The sequence below is a fragment of the Oncorhynchus tshawytscha genome, linkage group LG02, assembly GCF_018296145.1.
Source record: "Oncorhynchus tshawytscha isolate Ot180627B linkage group LG02, Otsh_v2.0, whole genome shotgun sequence".
In the NCBI taxonomy this organism is placed as follows: Eukaryota; Metazoa; Chordata; class Actinopteri; order Salmoniformes; family Salmonidae; genus Oncorhynchus; species Oncorhynchus tshawytscha.
This window is the reverse complement of record NC_056430.1, coordinates 68,319,121-68,334,000: the sequence shown is the minus strand read 5'-3', so window position 1 is coordinate 68,334,000 and position 14,880 is coordinate 68,319,121.

Genomic DNA, 14,880 nt, shown 5'->3' with positions numbered 1-14,880 from the left:
ACAATCTAACCACTTCGTGTTAACAATTCATTTGATCAGAAAGAACAAACAGGGGCAGCAGAGAATGGACAACAAACAGTTCAGTTCAACTTTAACTCAACTAAATGCAATTAAGTCCTTCTAAGTCTTAGTCATTACTGTGTTATTGAAAATCACTCTTTTGAAGTTTGTCTTACCTTTCTCTTGTTGGATAGACAGACATACAGGTAACTGAGCACAGTCTTAGATCCCAAGTTATCATTCATCCTCTCATAGGATCTGTTGATCTGTAAATGAAAAAAATGTGTTTAGACTGAGGGAAATAGAGACAGACAGGCAGTTCAATGTATAGACAGACAGACATACAGACTTATAGACAGCGGTTGTGTGAAATAGCCCTGTTATTGTACATCTTACAGTACTTGGCTAGCTCACTCTTGTAACTATAGGAATCTAGGCTGCTCGAGAGCCTTTGATCCTGTAACATGCAAACTAAATATACGACCATGAAATATGACGAATGCAAAAACATGTGGATGTTCCCCGAATCCAGGAGGCTTGAATAATTTAGCAGTGGGAATGAGCTGTTAGCTACTTCTACTGCAGAAGACATGCCCTTTTGCCTCTCTAAATTGCACTTTTTGGTGGTAGTATAATTTCCCGCCCCCTTAAAAAAATATTTTTGTTGTTTTTCTGACCCCACTGCCTGCAAGTAATCTTAAAATTCTCATTATATGCTTCCAAACCAAAAGGTTGCGCATCTTTGAGCACAAAGGTGGGCACGCATATCCAAATTTGAGACAATTTTTAAAAATATAATTTCTTCAAATTTTCCCTGATAAAAACAAAAGTAGGCCTACGTTTATCATCCAAATAAAATACAGTTTAGCGATCTACTACTGACTCATCTACCTGGGGATTTGATTGATCATTTTCATATTTCAGAAAGGCCTAGTTTGGGTGCCTACTGGCTATACACAGTGTACCAAACATTAAGAACACCTTCCTAATTTTGAGTTCACACCCTCTTTTGCCCTCAGACTAACCCCAATTCGTCGAGGCATGGACTCTAAAAGGTTTTGAAAGCTTTCCACAGGGATGCTGGCCCATGTTGACTCCAGTGTGTCAAGTTGGCTTGCACGGTGCAGACAGAACATACTTTCCATCCGATCCTGCAACCTCCGTAAAAAATAGGTTGTATGATTTAGCTTGTTCTGAACTCCAGAGAAGTGACATGATACGATATTGGCTGCAAACATGAATGACCTTCAGCTCAAAATGCAGGTGTAAAACAGTTAATTTCTTGGTTTTGAAAATGTATCACTTTTTATGGTTGTAATTACAGGCTACATTTCTCACTGATTGTGTGTGCGTGTTCAAGTGAGCCTAAGAATAGCTACCATGTTCCTGTGATTACCAAATGATTTCTGGCTGAAGACTGAAAAAAGTCCACACCCATTCAGCAGTAACTCCCTTCGGATGTGTGGTGCAATTTACAGTATGAGTGAGGAAAGACAAATGGGTACAGATTATTATTTTATGTTATGGCTCTTCAGGGTTTTTTTTCTCCAAATGGCGTAGTCGGCAGAGAGTAGTGCCGCTCCACCAGTAATAGAGTTTCGATTGAAATTACAATAAGATCTTTTTTCATTCCAGTTCTTTCCTGGGTGGCGGGGAGAGACGGTCACGATGAATATAAAGTAGAATAACGAGAGAGACAGACACTGCATGAGAGCGTGCTGATAGCTTCTACAGGATATTAAAAGAGGGTTGGGAAATTGAACGGGGTTGATGACTGATTGGAGAGGAGAATATGATGTGGAACGGGCCTCCGAGCACTAGGGAGATCCCAAGGGCCATGTTATATTGTTAAAGTCTTCTCTGGGTCTTCTATTCCTGTGGCAGTCCTCATTACAGCCCAGACACAGAATGCTGCCTGCCTGAGTGGCTTGTCAAGTTTAAATTGAAGAGATAGCTAGCTGCTGTGTGGTATTGTATGTAGGCTATGCATCCATTTTACTGTTCACCACTTAGTTCTATCCTCAAGTACTAAAGCTCTGGTGTGAGAGTGTCACAGACAATCAAACCTCCAAACCATAATGCATATACCTCCTACAGTTAGTCTGATTACTGAGGCACCTTTTTTTTATTCCAAAACCTAGAATAACTACATATTCATGAGTGTCTGCAGGGAAGGATGCTGTACTCATAATTAGCATGCAATTGCAGTGTTTAAACCTGGCTACACCACCATACAATAGGTGCTTCTCTTCCTTCCTTATTTCTTATTCAGTAATTTCCTCATCAGCACCTGTCCACCGAGATAGTTGTTTATCTGGTGTTTGGTCCTTAGGTGTTTGTCTATCTTCTGGTCTGGAGAAAATGTTATGAGGTTATGAGACAGAGAGCCAGAGGCACTGTTGCAAGTCAACGGAGAGTCTGAGAAAAAGACTAAACGTAATTGAAGCTTCTTCAGCAGCACAGTAGAGCTGTAATACTCACTCTTGTTGTTGGAGAAGCAGTTTATGAAATATAACAACGCTTCCCAAGCATCTGAAACGAATGGGGTTTTGACACGTTGATGTAAGATGGCAGCAGTCTGAAATACTCCTTGACTATCAGAGGGGGTTAGGTACTGCAGAAGTTGCACTGTCTGCTGTTGTTGTGTCTGCTTGCATTGAGGAAGAAACCCTGAGGTAGTGTGGATAGTGATGAAATGCTTTCACCATAGTAAAGAAGTTAGTGCTTGAAGCAGTTTAATCAACCATTCCAATTGCACACATTTTGAGGCAAGAGCAAACTTCTCTCATATCCTATAGTTAAACTTTCATTTACTTGGCGCTTCAATCCAATAACTTTATTTTCCAAGCAATGAAAGGCAGTTGCTTCAGAATACAATACACCTACAGTGAAAGATATTAGTATCTAAGCACTAAGTAATATTGTTGTGTTATAGTAAACACCGAGGGGTAATATACAGTAAAAAAGAAAGACAGAGTGAGGCCAAATCTTGTTTGAAGATTCATGTAGAGATTACTCATAAACACTAAAGCCATGTACCTTATACTGCAGATTGCCTAATATGTAACATGTACACCACCAATGAATTTTTTTAGAACACCTACTCATTCAATGGTTTTTCTTTATTTTTACTATTCAAAACATATGGAATCATGTAGCAACCAAAAAGTGTTATTCAAATCTAAATATATTTTATATTTGAGATTCTGAAAATAGCCACCCTTTGACTTAATGACAGCTTTGCACACTCTTGGTATTCTCTCAACCAGCTTTACCTGGAATGCTTTACCAGCAGTCTTGTAAGAGTTCCCTCATATGCTGAGCACTTTTTGGCTGCTTTTCCTTCACTCTGCAATCCGACTCACGTCAAACCATCTCAACTTGGTTGAGGTCGGGGGATTGTGGAGGTCAGGTCATCTGATGCCGCACTACATCACTCTCCTTCTTGGTAAAATAGCCCTTATAGAGCCTGGAGATGTGCTGGGTCATTGTCCTGTTGAAAAACAAATGATAGTCCCACTAAGCCCAAACCAGATGGGAGGGTGTATCGCTGCAGAATGCTGTGGTAGCCATGTTGGTTAAGTGTGCCTTGAATTCTAAATAATGAAATGGTTAACTTTTTTATTTAACCTGTATTTAAATAGGGAAGTCAAATAAATCACAGACAGTGTCATCAGCAAAGCACCCCACACCATAACACCTCCTCCTCCATGCTTTACGGTGGGAAATACTCATGCTGAGATCATCCGTTCACCCACACCACGTCTCACAAAGACATGGCGGTTGGAACCAAAAATCTCCAGTTTGGACTCCAGACCAAAGGACAAATTTCCAGCAGTCTAAAGTCCTTTTCTGGGCCCAAGAAAGTCTTGTCTATTATTGGTGTCCTTTAGTAGTGGTATCTCTGCAGCAACTCAACCATGAAGGCCTGATTCACGCAGTCTCTTCTGAACAGTTGATGTTGAGATGTGTATGTTACTTGAACTCTGAAGCATTTATTTGGGCTACAATTTCTGAGGCTGGTAACTCTAATGAACTTATCCTCTGCAGCAGAGGGAACTCTGGGTCTTCCGTTCCAGTGGCGGTCCACATAAGAGACCGTTTCATGGTAGTGTTTGATGGTTGTTGCGACCACACTTGAAGAAACTTTCAAAGTTCTTGAAATTTTCCGTTTTGACTGACCTTCATGTCTTAAAGTAATGATGGGCTGTCATTTCTCTTTGTTTATTTGAGCTGTTCTTGCCATAATATGGACTTGGTCTTTTACCAAATAGGGCTATCTTCTGTTTACCCCCCTACCTTGTCACAACACAACTGATTGGCTCAAATGCATTGAGAAGAAAAGACATTCCACAAATGAACTTTAAAGAGGCACACTTGTTAATTTAAATGCATTCCAGGTGACTACCTCATGAAGCTTGTTGAGAGAATGTCAAAAGTGTGCAAAGCTGTCATCAAGGCAAAGGGTGGCTTTTTGAAGAATCTCAATTAAAAAATATATTTTTATTTGTTTAACACTTGTTTGGTTACAACATGATTCCATATGTGTTATTTCATAGTTTTGATGTCTTCATTATTATTCTACAATGTAGAAAATAGTAAAAATGAAGAAAAACCCTTGAATGAGTAGGTGTTCTAAAACTTTTGACCGGTTGTGTATATGTAGCAGTCCAGGGAAATACCAGAATACATAATGTTTTCTTCTCAGAATTCAACCCCCCTCCCAGCGTTTTGACCAAGTTCCATCTGCACTGACATAAAGCGAGTAGCTTTTTTTAAATAACTAAATCAATTTCAGAGAGGTGCGACAGGGAGGGGGAAACAATGTGCATGTTCCTCCATGAACATCAAATTAACAGTAAAAAAAAAAAGTCAGTGACCAGAAATCGCATTAGGCATTGTTGTGAGGCTTTGCCAGATGGCTGCTTGTAAAGCAGAACAAATAAGTGGTTGGTGTACAAAGGCACTGTGTGGAGACCAGGCTCTGGGGAGAGAGGAAAAATCCCAGTGCTTCAAAGCCGAGAGTGAGACCAAACTCCCAACCAAATCACCTCAGTCTGTCGTAACACACAAAACAGAAGAGAAAAAGCCTGGGGCGTTCATGAGAGCAACTGACTCAGAGGTCCTATTCCTGTATAATTCCAGCAGCGAAACTAAAGGTTGGTGATCTATCTTACATAGCACGCTCACAGACTGAGGTCTCTCTTTGTCTCTTGAAGCTGACTTAGCTGGCTGCTGACCACACCAAAGAGATATTAACTGTGTGATTGAATAACAAAGACACTTAATAGACTAGCCAGGGAGAAAAACTGGTAAAACCCTGTCAGAAATTCCACCGGGGCCCAAAGATTGGACATGGTCAGGTTGTTGGTGACAGAAGTGGGATTAACAAAAAGGAACAAATTTATCTGACATTGCAACTGTGAGAGAGAGATGTGAGAAAACAGTTAAGTTCTTAGCTGAAGACCCAGAGGCAAGATCAAGCCTACAGGCTCTAAACATGATCTTTCCTCTGATTGATATGCTTAAACATTATTCTGAATGAAGCCCAGGCGTCCAATCTTAAAGGGGTCTGAACACAATGTCTGAACCCTCTGTGAAACATTTCTACAGCTATCGTTTGCGTTAATGTTAGTCATTTTTGTTCTTAGCCAGACCGCAAGCAAATGACAGATGCAATATGGGTCCAAACACCAGATCCAAGACCCAATGAATCTACTGTTTGAATCGATGCTGAGACCTCTGGACGACACAGGAAAATGAGAGATGAGAACATAGCGACTGAGATTCGGTTGGCAGAGGCAAACCGCAATGAGCATGAATTGGGTTATGCCCTACCATCATTGCTATGCTAGACGGTACTGGAAAGTAGAGAGACTGTTGGGCCAGAGATCTTAAAAAGAGACAGATGAAAAGAGTTCTTGTGAAAAGGTCATGCAATTACCAACTGAAAGGGAAATAAGTGAATAATTGCGGGGAAAAGGCTGACTTATAGCAGATCACATTGTGAGATGCTGGAATAAACAGTGTTTCAAATTCAAAAAGAAGAACCATCTCTACCCTCTTGAAAAACAACTTAGAGAAATGCCATCAACACAGAGAATGTGGTAGAAAATGTCCTATAGAGTTGGGGGCCCATAAAGAAACAGTAACCTGATAATAAGGCTTATAGTAAAAGGGACAGTGATAACACATTGTCTCAGGCTAATCTCAACCCTTAATATACACCATTAACAATCACATCTCTGGGATAAATCACAAGAGCCTCCCATTAGCAAACTGCCGTCATTTTGAGTTCAGAGACAGTAGCTGAGCTGAAAGTTTTATGATGCCTGTGAGAATCCATTCCGCTAGTGTTTGCACACAAAAGAGAAACAGAGAGAGAGAAAGAAAGGGAGGAGAAAATGAAGAGGGAGAAAAAGAATGAAGAGAATGCATCAGTAGAGGAAGAACAAAGGCAGCAAATATAGTTTTTAATAATCAAATCAAATGTTGTGTCACATGCGCCAAATACAACATGTGTAGACCTTACAGTGAAATGCTTACTTACAAGCCCTTAACCAAAAATAAGTGTTCAGTAAAAAATAGATAAGTAAAAAAATGTAATACAAATAAAATTAACAAATAATTCAAGAGCAGCAGTAAAATAACAGTAGAGAGGCTATAAACATGGGGTACCGGTCCAGAATCAATGTGCGGTGTCTTAGGTAAGTGTGGGGGGGGACAATGCAAATATTCTGGGTAGTCATTTGGTTAGATGTTCAGGAGTCTTATGGCTTGGGGGTAGAAGCTGTTAAGAACCCTTAATCCCTGCTGCCCTGAGCATACCTTATCTCAGGAAGGGGACCAGCATTGTACAAGCTGTCATAGTGCTTATCTGTTGGAACATATACACAACGCAAAGGCATTGAGACACACACACACACACACACACACACACACAGACACAGACACAGACACAGACACAGACACACAGACACACACAGACACAGACGACACTCTCACACACACACACTCACAAACACACACACACACAGACACAGACACACAGACACAGACGACACACACACACACACACACACACATTTCACCCTTAAGGCACATTAGCTGCAGCAGAATCTCTCCTCGAATAACAGAATCCATTGAAGCATAATTGAACATCAGTTTTGGGGAATTGCCACAATAAGGGTACGGAAATATATTTGCAGGTGTTTGCCGGAAGAGCGCAGTAGATCATTGGTGAGAGACATGTAGGAGGGTGGAAACTCAAGCGTGAATGAATAATGGAGGGAAAAACATTCACATTTACAGACTGGGTCGGTGAGAGGAGATATGCTTTCTCTTCTTTATCTCAACACTTGGAGTGACCTTGAGAAATGAGAAACAGTCCACGCATGAAACAAAACAACAACAGCAGGAACAAGGAAATGTGTCTGATGCACAAACATATTCACTACACCACATAGGCTCTATGGCTTTCAGATAATAAACTAGGAAGTCAATAAATATTCCCACTGTGTGAAATGAAGATGTTAGATAAGAACCATGAGAAAGCACTGTAGGCACTGTATAGCTACTGCAGGTCGCCTTGAGGTTTAGAGCTTTGGGTAAGGTCTCTGGTTTGAATCCTGGAGCCGACAAGGTGAAAAATCTGTCACTGGGCCCTTGAGCAATGCACCTAACCCAAAATTGCTCTAGGGGCAATAGGGACCCTGACCGTAACCCCACTCCCCGCGGGTGTCTCAGGGAGAGTTGGAATATGCAAGAAACACATTTCCATCACACACTTGTAACAGGACAAATATAAGCACCACCTCAATGTATTATCATTTATCGATGTTACTGAGCACAGTGTGGAGGAGAAAAGCTGTGAGACAGGAACGTTTCAATCTCCCAATGTACCTAACCTTAACTTTCATAACTGTATACATTTAACAACCAAGAGTGAGCACAAGATACTGCATGTGTCATAAGTTACTGGACACAGGGGGGGGGAAACTATAAGACATGAAAGTTTAAATTTCACAATTCATACTTCCATGGCACTTTAGGCAAGGCCTTCATTACATCAATCCATGCTTCCTTTCACAACCAAGAGTGAACACTAGATAAGGTATTTGTGACAAGCTACTAAACATGGTGCAAAAAACATCTGAGACATTTTAAAGTTTAAATCTCACTATGGACCTAAGTCATTCTTTCATGGTACTTTAAGCATGGCCTTCATGGTATGAATGCATGTCACTGCTTTCATTCACAAATGCACTCTTGAAGTGCTTTGAAGAACTATATGTAAGAAACGCTGACATTTGGAGGATGTTTTTAAGTGACCTCACATACTGTCTCGTGGATATCTCTGACACTGTCAACATTCCCCTTTCACTCCTGACTGTGCATCTTCAAGCGTCTTAGCTTGACCTCGTGTTCTCCCCTATTCTCTACATTCCAGGAAGCTCTTTTCCAGAACAAATCTTTAAATAAACATGTGAAAGTTTGAGATTCCCCCTCCAGGCATGATTATTTTTGCATGAGGGCGAAGAGAGCTTTTTAGGTCACACCGTGACAAATCCACGAGGGGGTCAGCGACATCTGTCTTTTTTTACACTTATCGCCAAGCATCAGCACTGACCTGAAATGCAAAGGTGTTGACTCATCACGTGGTCACCCCATAACCTCTTCTGACCTGACAACACCCTAACACGCATTCTGCCCTTTCCTCACAATGGATCGCGGTTGTCATGTGTGAATTGATGGAGTCACGCTCGGGTCAGGGCACACCAGCAGGCTTTGGGGTATAATCTTCAGGTTGGATCTTTGCTCTGGCTGGGCGCGCACGGCACGAGCACAACTGATTCCCATTCATTATTTAGAGCTAGAGGAAGCTGAAGCCGAGGCACTGGGGGGGTGGTGTAAGTGAAAACTAAAGGTCAGAGTAATGGACTTTAAGCAGATGTGAGGATGTAGCTGAGTTCTCTAGTGAGGAAGGATCCTGACCATAAAGTGTCCTGGCCTGGGGGTGTAGACAGTATATTAAAGAGTTCAATAGAATGTTTAGTTGCAGAGTTAAAACAAAGGAAGATACAGTAGATTCAATTATGTTTTTCATTTTCTTATGTAATGAACAGGTAACTGCCAAAATAATGGAAACACTTGAGTAAATGAGGGATACAAAGTATATTAAAAGCAGGTGCTTCCACACAGTTGTGGTTCCTGAGTTAATTAAGCAATTAACATCCCATCATGCTTAGGTTCATATATAAAAATGCCCAGTTTCCCATTATATTGACTACCATGGCTATTAGGCTTAGGTTTAAGGTTAGGGTTAGAATTAGGGTTCGGGGTTAGGAGTTAGGTTCCGGGTGAGGGGTTTGGGGTTAAGGTTAGTTTTTAGGTTAAGGATTATGGATAGGGTTAGGGGTTAGGGAAAATAGGATTTTGAATAGGAATCAATAGTTTGTTACCCACAAGGATAGTAAAACAAACGTACGCGTGTGTGTGTCTCAGTCACCAGATCTCAATTCAATTGAAAACTCATGGGAGATTGTGGAGTGGCGCCTGAGACAAGAGTTTTCACACCATCATCCACAACATGTCTAGTGGAACAATGGTGTCGCATCACTCCAATAGAGTTCCAGACACTTGTAGAATCTATGCCAAAGTGCATTGAAGCTGTTCTGGAGACTTGTGGTGGACAAATGCCCTGCTAAGCCACTTTATGCTAGTGTTTCCTTTATTTTGGCAGTTACTTGTACCTCTTCTATAAATTCCTTTTTTCATCAAGATTGATTTGAACATCAGTCTGTTTAGACTGTTTTTGTGACAATTTAAAGGACTGCTCCCAGTTCTGCTGCTTTCGTTTGTGGATGGAAGAATTCAAGGCTCAATTTCTCTTCACTATAAGCCTTGGGGGGATGATGTGAAAAAGGTCTGTGACTTCACACATCATCTGTTCTAACCTGCCCCTTGGCATTTTGGGTAAGTCAATAATCCACCTCCCTTGAGTTGGATTCTGCCAAAGTATCTCTACGCCTCTCTAAAGACTGCCACTCTTTCAAAAACATTTTAGAAATCACACAACAATTGAGTTACTCAGAGTAAGTGAGGGAAATAAAATGGTTTGTCCCTTTTTCCGTGTGCACTTTAGCATTTACGATGATTGTACAGAATCTTGCCAAGATTTTCAAATCCATGTCATAATGAATGAGGGGCCACAAACAAGTCAGTTTCTCTGTTCCGATAGCTTCGATCTGAGCGGTTTGTAGAGAGGGAAAGAGAGAGAGGAGGGAAGGGGGTCTTTGATAACCCACTGAACAGGGTGACGGGTGAATCACAGACCAAGATGGCTCACCATATTCTAGAGACCCAGTGGTCAAAACAGAGGACCAGAGAACTCGGTGGCTTTTTGACTCGATGAAGCCTGAGGTGACATCTGTCACTGAATCCCAAATCAACCCCTATACCTCCTGCCTAGGCACCCTGTAGGAAATGTTAAACTTGTAGTATAATTGAGGTTTAAAAAGCTTATGAAGTTTGTAATTTCCACTTTGAAATGTCAGACTTGATTGTCCCTTACAAAAAAACATATCAACCCCTGAATTTAGAAAAAATGAAATAAACATTAGAATTCACGTGTACAGTGCCTTGCGAAGGCATTTTGTTACATTACAACCTGTAATTTCAAATAGATTTCTATTTGGATTTCATGTGATGTACATATACAAAATAGTCCAAAATGTTGAAGTGAAACATTTTTTTTTATACGTGCATACGTATTCACTCCCTTTGCTAGGAAGCCCCTAAATAACATCTGGTGCAACCAATTACCTTCAGAAGCCACATAATTAATTAAATAAAGTCCACCTGTGTGCCATCTAAGTGTCACATGATCTGTCAAATGATCTCAGTATATATACACCTGTTCTGAAAGGCCCCAGAGTCTGCAACACCACCAAGCAAGCGGCACCAAGGAGCTCTCCAAACAGGTCAGGGACAAAGTTGTGGAGAAGTACAGATCGGGGTTGAGTTCTAAAAAAATATCAGAAATTTTGAACATCCCATGGAGCACCAACAAATCCATTATTAAAACATGGAAAGACTATGGCACCACAACAAACCTGCCAAGAGAGGTCCGCCCACCAAAACTCATGGACCAGGCAAGGAGGGCATTAATCAGAGAGGCAACAAATAGACCAAAGACAACCCTGAAGGAGCTGCAAAGTTCCACAGCGGAGAATGGAGTATCTGTCCATAGGACCACTTTAAGCCGTACACGCCGCAGAGCTGGGCTTTACAGAAGAGGGGCCAGAAGAAAAAAAACATGGCTTAAAAAAAGAAATAAAAAACATGTTTGGTGTTCGCCAAAAGGCTCCTCAAACATATGGAAGAATGTACTCTGGTCAGATGAGACTAAAATTAAGCTTTTTGGCCATCACGGACAATGCTATGTCTTGCACACACCCAACATCTCTCATTACCCTGAGAACATCATCCCCACAGTGAAGCATGGTGGTGGCAGCAGCATCATGCTGTGGGGATGTTCTTCATAGGCAGGGACTGGGAAACTGGTCAGAATTGAAAGAATGATGGATGGCGCTAAATACAGGGACATTCTTGAGTGAAACCTGTTTCAGTCTTTCAGAGATTTGAGACTCGGACGGAGGTTCACCTTCCAGCAGGGCAATGACCCTAAGCATACTGCTAAAGCAACACATGAGTGGTTTAAGGGGAAACATTTAAATGTCTTGGAATGGCCTAGTCAAAGCCTAGACCTCAATCCAATTGAGAATCTGTGGTATGACTTCAAGATTGCTCTACACCAGCAGGAACCCATCCAACTTGAAAGAGCTGGAACAGTTTTGCCTTGAAGAATGGGCAAACATCCTAGTGGCTAGATGTGCCAAGCGTATAGAGACATATCCCAATAGACTTGCAGCTGCAATTGCTGCAAAAGGTGGCTCTACAAAGTATTGACTTCAAATGATACAAACCCCCCAACAAATATATTATAAGTTCAGGTGGTAAGACAACAAAATAGGAAAAATGCCAATGGGGTGAATACTTTCGTAAGGCACTGTAATGTTGCTGCAGGATTATTTTCCTGCTGTATCAAACTGCCTCAAATTAAGATCCTACATCTGTAGGTACAAGCAGTATTGCAAAAATCCCCCCTCAGCCTATTAGAAGGAAAATTGTTACAAAGTTATTACCATTCTGCTTAAACCTATCCAGTTATCTTAGATCTTCAGGAGAGGCTTGAGGGTAGAAAGAGCCAAGGGATTGATATGGGATTCAGTGTATGCTCTTCTGATTGGTAGGCCACTGATTTAACCAGGTCACATGTGGCGTCTGTGGAGGAGACAAACCTGGAATGAAATAGTTTAAATTAAATTAAACTGCTTTGCTTTATCTTTTCCAGGTCGCAGTTGTAATTGAGAACTTGTTCTCAACTAGCTTACCTGGTTAAATAAAGGTGAAATAAAAGAAAAGAAAAAGAAAAAGTGATTTGGGGGGGTTTGTATCATTTGATTTACACAACATGCCTACCACTTTGAAGTTGAAAAAATATGTTTTATTGTGAAACAAATAAGAAATAAGACAAAAACCAGAAAACTTGAGCGTGCATAACTATTCACCCCCCCATCTTGCAATCATCTTGCTGCGAAGTGACTCAAGTCAGGCTTGTCTGTTTTCTTTAAGGTAACATACGCTTGGTGCAAAGGGGAGACACTAACAAGAGACAAGTATGTAAACAAAAAAAACTGATTCTATTTGGTTTTTAGCATTAGAAAACAAAGCGACTGCTGTGAAAATAGCATTTTTTATATATAAAACCTCTTCCCCATGCGCACTTTCAAGTCATCTATGTCGTGGCGAATGGTAAATAATTAAGGTTAGAGACAAGTCATTCTTTTCCATGTTTTTGTATTTAACAGATTCCAGTGTCAACCCGGAGGTGATAATGTCAATCGCTAATGTTGCCGTGACCATCTGGCTGTTGTGACATTTATATAAAGACAGTGTTGTCTTGCCAGTATTACTCTTAATTCCAGGTTGTAAGGCAAAAAAATAGGCAAAATGCCATGGCGTGGTGACTACTTGGGCAAGGCACTGTCCATCAGGAAAATGGAACTCAGGAAGGAGAAAGGAATAAAGCAAACACCAGTTGTTAGACTTGACCTCCGTGGTTCATGTGTACAGGCTCCAGGATTGGCCTCACTAGCCTGGCTGGCCCTTAAGAGCCCCAAGGACTGGCCTGGACCTCCCTGGGGAAGGTGTGTGAAGATTCCTGCAGGGGTCTTGGTCTCCTCAGACAAGCTTGGTATCCTGCCAAGGGGTGGCGCCACACAGACAGGAAGCAGTCCCCCTCCATGACAGCATGAATTGAAAATTCAATTCGAATAACTGGGGCACCAGCTGAAATCCCAGAGAATACTTTTGTCAGCTTGTAACACCCTCATGAACATCTTAATCATGTCTCCGAAGAATGCCCTGCTCCCCCAACCACAAACGATATACAAACGGTGAAAGCATTAAATGTGGGGTGTCCTTGTAACACATTGTCAAATTTGTTTACATAGTGTCGATCGTTGTTGGTCCTGTTTAGTCAAAAGGGCAAGGATTTCAATGCAATATGGATGGCACAAACTGTAAACAAATACGTTTCACGAGGCGGCCATTTTTCCAGTACACTCTCCCCTCTTCAAAAACCCCAATTGACCCGCAATGAATGGAAGTAAATGTCAGCTTGTTGCCTCGCATTTAAACAGCTGTGGCGAAAATATTTTATTAGCATAACTAAATGTCCGATGTCCACAAAGACCAATTCAAAGTGTCTAACGCAATTTTGTATGCTGATTTAGTTCTGTGGTGCGCTAATGATAGGTCACTAATGACTTTGAGAAAACAGTTCATCTCTCCTCCAAGCCAGTCAAAAGTTTGTGTTAGACCTACGAATTGCTGGTGTTTATTGCTGGGGTCGATGCTATGCGGCCCGGTTACAAGTACACTAAATTAAACATGCTTTTTAATAGTGAATACTGACTGAATATCTCATCCCTCAGGAGTGTTGAATCAGTGAAGCATTGGCGAGAAAACCTGGCTAATAAAATAACACCTCAGAATGTCTGTGTACTTAAAAAAAATGTTTTATTTAACTAGGCAAGTCAGTTAAGAACAAATTCTTATTCGCAATGACAGCCTAGGAACAGTGGGTTAATTGCCTTGTTCAGGGGCAGAACAACAGATTTTTAGCTTGTCAGCTTGGGGATTCAATCTAGCAACCTTTCAGTTACTGGCCCAATGCTCTAACCACTAGGCTACCTTCCGCCGTGGAAAATTGGTGCTGCATGTGATGTTGATTGCATTAACCATACAGTAGCTGTGTTATGGAACATTGAACATTTCAAAGAATAATCATTAAAACATAAATGTAGTGTGCGGAACATTAGTTGACCGTTTGTCTGAATATATTTTTCTTGAGACACCTGTATAGGTGTATGTTAATGAGACTTCTGCCTGTTTACACAACGATTCTTCTCATTCAAAGACTTCAGTACCTGTTCCACACTTAGAATGTAGCTACATTTTATACCCCCCATAAGCACACTACTGATCAGGTCCACTCTACTCTTAAGCCCCGGGAACAGCACCACTCTGATGCAGAGAGAACAGCCAAACAGAGAAAGTGAAAGAAAGAAAGAGGGCGAGAGAGAGGGAAACAGACAGAGACTGAAAGCCATGTCTAAATCCCCAAAAAAGCAGCAGAGAGCTTGCAAAACAAACGTAAGAACAGATGACACCAAAATGGCAGCCGAACGAAACGCTGATCTATATCCAAAAGTGATGAAGGCCCCCAGCCTTTCAGTAACGTGTCAGCGGACA